We start from the raw sequence: 10,750 nt of genomic DNA on the forward strand, positions 1-10,750 counted from the left end.
ACATAAAAAACACAAACACATGGAGGTTAAACAATACGTTACTAAATAACCAAGAGATCACTGAAGAAATCAAAGAGGAAATCAAAAAATACCTACAGACAAATGACAATGAAAACACGATGATCTAAAACCTATGGGATGCAGCAAAAGCAGTTCGAAGAAGGAAGTTTATAGCTATACAAGCCTACCTCAATAAACAAGAAAAATCTCAAATGAACAAACTAAACTTACACCTAAAGGAAGTAGAGAAAGAAGAACAAACAAAACCCAAGGTTAGCAGAAAGAAAGAAATCACAAAGATCAGAGCAGAAATAAATGAAATAGAAACAAAGAAAACAATAGCAAAGATCAATTAAACTAAAAGCTGGTTCTTTGAAAACATAAACAAAATTCATAAACCATTAGCCAGACACATCAAGAAAAAGAGGGAGAGGACTGAAATCAATAAGATTAGAAATGAAAAAGGAGAAGTTACAACAGACACCACAGAAATATAAAGCACCCCGAGAGACTATCACAAGCAACACTATGCCAATAAAATGGACAACCGGGAAGAAATGGACAGATTCTTAGAAAGGTATAACCTTCCAAGACTGAACCAGGAAGAAATAGAAAATAAAAACAGACCAATCACAAGTAATGATATTGAAACTGTGATTAATACAGAAAGTGGACATGGAGGGAACCTACCGCAACATAATAAAGGTCATATATGAAACCCACAGCAAACATCGTTCTCAATGATTAAAAACAGAAAGCATTTCCTCTAAGATCAGGAACAAGACAAGGATTTCCACTCTCACCACTATTACTCAACATAGTTTTGGAAGTCCTAGCCATGGCAATCAGAGAAGAAAAAGAAATAAAAGGAATACAAATTGGAAAAGACGAAGTGAAACTGTCACTGTTTGCAGATGACATGATACTATACATAGACAATATTAAAGATGCCACCAGAAAACTACTAGAGGTAATCAACGAATTTGGTAAAGTTGCAGGATACAAAATTAATGCACAGAAATCTCGTACATTCCTATATAATAATGATGAAAAATCTGAAATATAAATTAAGGAAACACTCCCATTTACCATTGCAACAAAAAGAATAAAATACCTAGGAATAAACCTAACTAGGGAGACAAAAGACCTGTATGAAGAAAACTATAAGACACTGATGAAAGAAATAAAAGTTGATATAAACAGATGAAGAGATATACCATGTTCTTGGATTGGAAAAATCAATATTGTGAAAATGACTATACTCCCCAAAGCAATCTACAGATTCAGTGCAATCCCTATCAAATTACCAATGGCATTTTTTACAGAACTAGAACAAAAATCTTAAAATTTGTATGGAGATACAAAAGACCCCAAATAGCCAAAGCACTCTTGAGGGAAAAAAAAACAGAGCTGGAAGCATCAGACTCCCTGACTTCAGACTATACTACAAAGCTACAGTATTCAAGACAACATGGTACTGGCACAAACACAGAAATATAGATCAATGGAACAGAATGGAAAGCCCAGGGATAAACCCATGCACCTGTGGTCAACTAATCTATGACAAAGGAGGCAAGGATATACAATGGAGAATAGGCAGTCTCCTTAACAAGTGGTGCTTGGAAAACTGGACAGCTACATGTAAAGAATGAAATTAGAACACTGCCTAACACCTTACACAAAAGTAAACTCAAAATGGATTAGAGACCTAAATGTAAGACTGGACACTATAAAGCTCTCTGAGGAAAACATAGGAAAAACAGTGTGTGACGTAAATCACAGCAAGATCTTTTTTGATCCACCTCCTAGAGAAATGGAAATAAAAACAAAAATAAAGAAATGGAACCTAATGAAACTTAAAACCTTTTGCAAAGCAAAGGAAACTACAAACAAGACAAAAAGACTTCCTTCAGAATAGGAGAAAATATTTGCAAATGAGTCAACAGACAAAGGATTAATCTCTAAAATATATAAACAGCCCATGCAGCTCAATATTAAAAAAACAAACAACCCAAACAAAAAATGGGCAGAAGGCCTAAATAGATATTTCTCCAAAGACGTACAGATGGCCAAGAAGCACATGAAAAGCTGCTCAACATCACTAATTATTAGAGAAATGCACATCAAAGCTACAATGAGGTATCACCTGACACCAGTTAGAATGGCCACCATCAGAAATCTACAAACAACAAATGCTGGACAGAGTGTGGAGAAAAGGGAACCCTCTTGCACTGCTGGTGGGAATGTAAATTGATACAGCCACTATGGAGAACAGTATGGAGGTTCCTTAAAAAACTAAAAATAGAATTACCATATGACCCAGCAATCCCACTGCTGGGCATATACTCAGAGAAAACCATAATTCAACAAGACACATGCACCCCAATATTCATTGCAGCACTATTTACAATAGCCAGGTCATGGAAGCAACCTAAATGCCCATCGACAGACAAATTCATAAGGAAGTTGTGGTACGTATATACAATGGAATATCACTCGTCCATAAAAAGGAATGAAATTGGGTCATTTGTAGAGACATGGAGGAATCTAGAGACTGTCATACAAAGTGAAGTAAGTCAGAAAGAGAAAAACAAATATCGTATATTAACACATATATGTTGAACCTAGAAAAATGGTACAGATGAACTGGTTTGCAGGGCAGAAATAGATACACAGATGTAGAGAAGAACCATATGGACACCAAGGAGGGAAAGTGGTGGTGGGGGTGGTGGTGTGATGAATTGGGAGATTGGGATTGACATGTATACACTAATATGTATAAAATGGATAACTAATAAGAACCTGCTGTATAAAAAAATAAATAAAAGAAAAAGAAAAAAATTTTAAAAACATTCAATCTAATTACACTTTATTTGTTTAATTATTAGAAAATATCAGTATACTATTACTTACCTATATTTAAATAACTGTTTTAAAACTGATTTTTACCTGCCCAACCATGTTAGACATTATATCCATTTTATCTTAGGATATGATATAAAACTTATGGAATGTCTCTTTACTTTGTTATCCATAAACTGTATCACATATCTGCCACCCGATTGCAAACCTGATCTTCTTCAATCAGTCACGAGGGGATACTAGGCCCCCAAAAAACCTTTTCAGTGATTTTAATATTATAGTAATAACTCTCACTAATTTGAATAGTCATTCATCAACTTTTATTTTGTTTCTTTTTTTCTTTTTTATATTTTCTTCTTTTTTTGTTTTGGTGTGTGCCAGCCGCTCTAGAAGATAGAAGATAAAGGCTTCAGAGTTTTTCTACAGGAAGTCATTGACAGAAATTTTATGCCCCTGGAATATTTCCCAGGAACACTTGATCACCTAGTAAAATTTATGTTAAGAACCATGATACTACTGATAAAAATAAGACATCTAATTACCTAACACACTTTACAATATCTAGTAAATCCATACTTTTATTATCAATAATTGATGTAAAAAAGAGAAATGTATGTGAAGACTAAGAGACATGAAAAGGACATAAAGTAGTTTCTTGAGAAATCAAGGGGCCTGCCTTATAAACAAGTGATCTTGTTGATACATTAGTGCCCAAACCTATTTATTTCTCGGAAGAAATCATGTTTTCTTCAAATTATATACATCTTTTCATGCTCTAAGCTATGCATGAGGAAATCAGCCCAAAACACAATCTCAGGGTCATCGTAAAATAAGAAACTCCTTTTTCTGCTGTGATTTTTAAAAACCTTTTCTGTATTCCTACTTCACTAGAAGAATCATCTTTTTTTGAAGCCTACTTACAATAAAATTTATCTTTGCATTTTATGTTGTTAGAATCCTCAAAGACCACTTAAGGAGATCCTGACTATCCCACATGAACAAGGATCAATCAGTACTGAATCACTGGAATTCCATCACTGTACAAAATAACTCTGAAATTATAAGCCTAGAATAGAGCTATGGGTGTTCAACCCTTCATGACAGGCTGATTTCTGAAATTATTAGCCTAGAATAGAGCTATGGGTGTTCAACCCTTCATGACAGACTGATTACTGCCTTCACACTTCTGGAATAGAGTCACAGCCTATATTCCTACAAATACCCAACAATTTAAATAATTACACCTATGAGCTCTTTTCTGAAACTTTTCTCCATAAGTCCTTTATCATAAGCATCAGCAATCTGTTATAATCCATGGTTTCTGCTTCTTGTTCTGTTGTTATAGCAACCATCATACCATAGACATATGCAAAGAAAAGAACACCACCTAACAAGTAACATCAAATTGTCATGACAATTGCTATGTTAAATACAAAATGGCAAACCAATTTCTAACTGCTGAAGCATAAAATCAAGGTACAACCATACGTTCAGATCTCTTTTAGCAAATATGTATAATAGTGATGGTGGTAGTGTTGGTAGTAAGTGATGGGATGGATGAGAAAGCAGAGTTTGGAAGAGATAAGAGAAGAACATATTAGACACCTATGTAAAATGAGTTTGTGCAAAAGTTAATATTCAGTATTAATTGAGACTATCCAGGCATTGAAAGACTACTAATTATAAAGTGAGTAATTCCTATGCAAATATAAATTATGAGATCTGTGTTTTACCCATCTAATAAAAAAACTCACCTCTTTTGTGCATCTTTCAGTTTGAAGAGATGTTTGTAAAATATCCCTTATGGCTAGTCTGATGAGTTATTCCACTAAAGCTAGGAAAATCTTAATGTGTCTCCCTAGGGTTCTAGAGCAAGATCATGCCATGAGCAGGGGAGAATTACACGCCATTCAGAAAAGAGCTCTTGGCATGCTACCAGGCACACAGGTACAGAAAGATCTGACTGTGAAGCAATAAGTGACTATCTGGCTAGAGCTACTCATCATAAGTTGAATTTTGTAAGACCTACCAAGTCATAAGATCAAGTATGCCCAGCAACAATTCACTGTAAGATGGAAATGGAATATCTGGAAGCAGGCATGAACATGGGCCAGAGGGCACAAATAAACTACACGACTAAGTATCCCAGATCCACTAAACACTTGCATGGGCCCTCATCCTCACCTTATATCTATAGCCATGGAGGTGGAGGGGCAGCGTATTCCCTTTGTGATGAGCTGATGGAGGATGAAAAAGACCAAGCTTAGTTTATGGATAGGTTGGCTCAATGTGTGGGTGCAAGCTAAAAAAGGCTGCTGCACATTGCAATCCTTTTGAGGTGTGGCTCCAAAATTCAGTCGTGCAGGAAAATCCTCCCAATAGGCAGAGCCTTATAGAGTGCATACTCTTCTTTGTGTAGAAATGACCTAAAATAATAATATGCATAGACTCCTGGGTAATGGTGAATGGCTTAGCTGCATATTTAAAGGGTCTGTGAAAAGAAATACTTGAAGATCAGGGATAAGAAAGTCTGGAGAAGAGGCATGTGGATGACCTAAGGAAGTGGACATAAAATATGCAGATCTTTGTATCACATATCAACACCCAACAAGGATCACCTATAATGAAAGAGGCACTAACTTACCAAGGAGACAAAATGACTCAGCTAATTGACATCATCCTACCTCTGTCTACAACCATTCTTGTGCTAGCACAATGGACTCTTGGAGCAGACATGTTCACAGTGATGAAGGCTTATTTGCAAGGCTTATGTGGGCTCCCATTCACCATGGTTGATCTAGCTACTGCTGCTGTCAAATACTCAACCTGCCCCATATATAGCCTGATCCCTAGAAGAGACCAATCAGTTGGAATGAACTTGAAAGCAACAGGCTCAGTTGGAAGATCACAGAGTACCCTTTAGAAACCCATCATGGGACCAAGCTATTACTCTGGATTTATACTTGAAAGTTGTGATTTCCATTTGATAGTCAGATGTTAGAGATATTTATTTTCATTTTCCCTATTAACAATTAATATTTAGCTTGATAGTTTTCACCAAATAAAATGCTGCTGAGTCTTGCTCACTAAAATGGAAACCATCCAAATTGAAATCAGTCATCAATCAGTCCAACGTGTGACTAAATCATTTTGGTTAGATCTGGGTATTAATGAGACCAAAGTTGAAGTCACTGACCTTTTTAAAAATTTTATTTTAAGAAGGCATGTTTTATTTTTAGAATATGTGCAGCAGAAGCTACCTGGTGTACATCATCCATCTTCTGCTTGCCACTCTAATCCCAAGTCAAATTGGTATAATAAGTAGATTTACTTCCTCCTCCTTCTAGCCCTAGGTTATGGAACTCCTTAATGTTACTCCTTGGTGACCCATATTTCTGATGTTGAACTCAAACTAGGTCAGTGCCTACTACTCTTAAGTTTAAATAAGACTGGTGTACTATGATAGAACCTTGCCTTAGACGTATCAAGTACTCAAAAGATGTTTGTTAAATGAATTAATATGAATAAATAATTTCAAAAAACATCAGTATTCAGAGGAGCTTCAGAAAATATTTTAAAATCATTTCTATCCCCTACCTTCCACACCTAATCAATCATTATTTTACCTCCTGAGTATGTCCATCTATAATCCATCTACTTCTCTTCAGTTCCACAGCCACCACCTAGTCTCTACCACTATCATCTGTTGCTTGCAGTACTGTTAATTGGTTTTAGGTCCCCTCCAATGTATCCTTTACAGGACAGTTAAGTGATTTTAAAGTGAAAATCTGATCACTTTATACCCCTGCTTAAAACACTTTAACAACTGCTCATTGCTCTTAAGATAAAGACCAACATACTTTCAGAGACTTTGAGATCCTCCAGACCTGTCTTCTGCCCACCTCCCTGGCAATGGTGGTTCTAGAGTTCTATTAGGGTCAACGACCTGAAAAGTGAGGTCTGGATACGTCTCTAGAAGCTGAAATTAAGCATCAAACACTCTGCTTCTCCGATTTATGGGGGATAGCTTCTGTAGCTAATGGTCTCTTAAGATGCAGCTGCTTTCCAGCTATATTCCCTTCCACTCTTCCTCATTCTCATTCTGCTCCATCTTTGCTAGCTTTCTTTCAGTTCTCAGAATGCCCCAAGCTCCTTCCATCAGGGCCTTTTTGTTTGTCACTCTTTCTACCTAGAGCCATTTTATTGTTCTAAATATTACTCATCCTTCAATTCTCAGATTAAATGTCATTTCCTCAGGGAAAAATTTCTTGGACTAGGGTGGTTCCCCAAATCATAGGCTCCGGTCTTCAAACATGTAGCCTAGTCTCTCCCATTAGACCAAAAGCTTTGGGGATGCAGGATCAATGTTTGTCTTGTTCACTGTAGTCTTCCTAGTGACAAGCTCAGTGCCTGACTCATTCCACTCATGTTTGTTGAATGAATGAACGAACTGCATTTCAGTTTGCACTGCAGTTGGAAGCTACTTTACTGATAATGAAATTGTGCCATAGGATTGTTGCTAGTATTGCTCATGGTCTTATAAGTTAATTAACAGCAATATCAGAAGTGGAATGCTATACAGAACATTGATTCTGGACCCAGAAATCTTTATACATATGAACTCATTTAATCCCCCTATAGCTATATGAAATAGGTACCATTAAGTTAACTTACCTGAGGTCACACAGAGATGAGAGATGGAACCAGGACTTGAACCGCTTTGACTCTAGGTGGAAATCACCATTCCAAATGCACCAGTAGAACTGAGAAAACAAACAGAATATAGCCTCACCACAGGCAGAGAGAAAATAAGCAGGTAAAACAACAAAAGGCAAGGATAGTGGTAAGAATTCAAGGGCAGACCATGCTGAACAGATATATTCTTTTAAACTGAATGTGTATCTTGTGAAGTTACATGTGTTCAGATGTGTCCTGTTAATTTGGTAACTACCATCTGTGTCCCAAAGTAAGGATAGAGGTGTATATTGTGGCTGAGGAAGTTGGAGGAATAATAGTACTTCAGATTTCATGTGAAGAGCTGTTGACATCTGGATGATCCTTCTGGACAAGAAAGTCCCCCAGTAGTGGAGCTTGAGGCTGTGACATGAGTGGTACTAAGAGACCACCTGCTGCATATCACCTCTTACAAAGACACTCGGCAACATTCTCAAAGCCAAATGGACAAAACATTTGTATTTCAGAGAAAAAGAGGAAGAGGAGGGAGAGAGGAGAATATGACAAGGGGTAAAAGAGAATAGAGAAAAGAGAGAGCTGAGGAGAGACAAGGAAAGACAGGATGAACAACAGAGTATGAGACAAGGCAGCATTTGCAGTATAAGTTTTAATGATTGTCAAAAGAACTTTCTCAGAGATTTCATTCATTTAGAATGTGAGTGATAGGTTAAGTGGGTTTTGTCTTTATTAATATTTCTACTGCTCTTTCTAAACATAACACTTGAAGACAGCAAAAACAGGAAGAACTACAATCATGTGGAACAAAAACCACAATCACAGAAAGTTAGACAAAATGAAACAGGAGAGGATTAAGTTCCAGATGAGGAACAAGATAAAATCCCAGAAAAACAACAAAATGAAGGGGAGATTGGCAACCTTCCAGAAAAAGAATTCAGAATAATGATAGTGAAGCTGATCCAGGATCTCAGAAAAAGAATGGAGGCAAGGATTGAGAAGATGCAAGAAATGTTTAACAAAGACCTAGAAGAACTAAAGAACAAACAAACAGAGATGAACAATACAACAACTGAAATGAAAAATACACTAGAAGGAATCAATAGCAGAATAACTGAGGCAGAAGAACAGATAAGTGACCTGAAAGATAGAATGGTAGAAACCAGTGCCTCAGAACAGAATAAATAAAAAAGAATGAAAAGAAATTAAGACAGTATAAGAGACCTCTGGGACAATATTAAATGCACAAACATTCGCATTATAGAGGTCCCAGAAGGAGAAGAGAGAGAGAAAGAACCTGAAAAAATATTTGAAGAAATAGTAGCTGAAAACTTCCCTAACATGAGAAAGGAAACAGTCATCTAAGTTTAGGAAGAGCAGAGAGTCACAGGCAGGATAAAGCCAAGGAGGAACACAATGAGACACATAGTAATCAAATTGACAATAATTAAGACAAGGAAAAAAATATTAAAAGCAACAATGGAAAAACAACAAATTACATACAAGGGAACTCCCATAAGGTTATCAGCTGATTTCTCAGCAGAAACTCTGCAGGCCAGAAGGGAGTAGCCCAATATATTTAAAGTGATGAAAAGGAAGAACATACAACCAAGAATACTCTACCCAGCAGGGCTCTCATTCAGAGTTGATGGAGAAATCAAAAGCTTTACAGACAAGCAAAAGCTAAGAGAATTCAGCACCACGAGATCAGCTTTGCAACAAATGCTAAAGGAACTCCTCTAGGCGGGAAAGAGACCAGCAACTTAAAACAACCTTGTACCTATATAGACTGCTATATCAAAACATTGTGGGAACAGCAAACCCCAAAACTACAACAGACACATACACAAAAAGAAAAAGCAACCCAAACACAACACGAAAGCTGGTCATCAAACCACAAAAGAAGAGCACAAAAGAGGAAGGAAAGAAAAAATACATACAAAAACAAACCCAAAACAATTAAGAAAATGGCAATAGGAACATACATATTGATAATGACCTTAAATGTAAATGGATTAAATGCTCCAGCCAAAAGACATAGACTGGTTGAATGGATACAAAAACAAAACCCATATATATGCCATCTACAAGAAACCCACTTCAGACCTAGGTACACATACGGACTGAAAGTGAGGGGCTGGAAGAAGGTATTCCATACAAATGGAAATCAGAAGAAAGCTGGAGTAGCAATACTCATATCAGACAAAATAGACTTTAAAATAAAGACTGTTATAAGAGACAAAGAAGGACACTATATGATGATCAAGGGATCAATCCAAGAAAATGATATAACAATTGTAAATATTTATGCACCCAACATAGGAGCACCTCAATACATAGGCAAATACTAACAGCCATAAAGGGAGAAATGGACAGTAACACAATAATAGTGGGGGACTTTAACACCCCACTTCAATCAATGGACAGACCATCCAGACAGAAAATCAATAAGGAAACACAGGCCTTAAATGACACATTAGATCAGAAGGATTTAATTGATATTTATAAAGCATTCCATCTAAAAGCAGAAGAATACACATTCTTCTCAAGTGCACATGGCACAGTCTCCAGGATTGACCACACACTGAGCCACAAAGTGAGCCTCAGTAAATTTAAGAAAATTGAAATCATATCAAGAATCATTTCTGACCACAGTGCTATGAGGTTAGAAATAAACTATAAGAAAAAAACTGCAAAAAACACAAATACCTGGAGGCTAAACAATATGCTACTAAACAACAAACGGATCACTGAAGAAATCAAAGAGGAAATTAAAAAACTCCTAGAGGCAAATGAAAATGAAAGAACAACGATCCAAAACCTATGTGATGCAGCAAAAGCAGTTCTAAGAGGGAATTTTATAGCAATACAGTCTTACCTCAGGAAACAAGAAAAACCTCAAATAAAGAACCTAACCTTACACCTAAAGCAACTAGAGAAAGAAGAACAAACGAAACCTAAAGTTAGCAGGAGGAAAGAAATCATAAAGATCAGAGCAGAAATAAATGAAATAGAGACAAAGAAAACAAGAGCAAAGACCAATTAAACTAAAAGCTGGTTCTTTGAGAAGATAAACAAAATTGATAAACCATTAGCCAGACTCATCAAGAAAAAGCAGGAGAGGACTCAAATCAATAAAATTAGAAATGAAAATGGAGAAGTTACAATGGACACCACAGAAATACAAAGGATCATAAGA

This window comes from Physeter macrocephalus, chromosome 4 (assembly GCF_002837175.3).
Source record: "Physeter macrocephalus isolate SW-GA chromosome 4, ASM283717v5, whole genome shotgun sequence".
In the NCBI taxonomy this organism is placed as follows: domain Eukaryota; kingdom Metazoa; phylum Chordata; class Mammalia; order Artiodactyla; family Physeteridae; genus Physeter; species Physeter macrocephalus.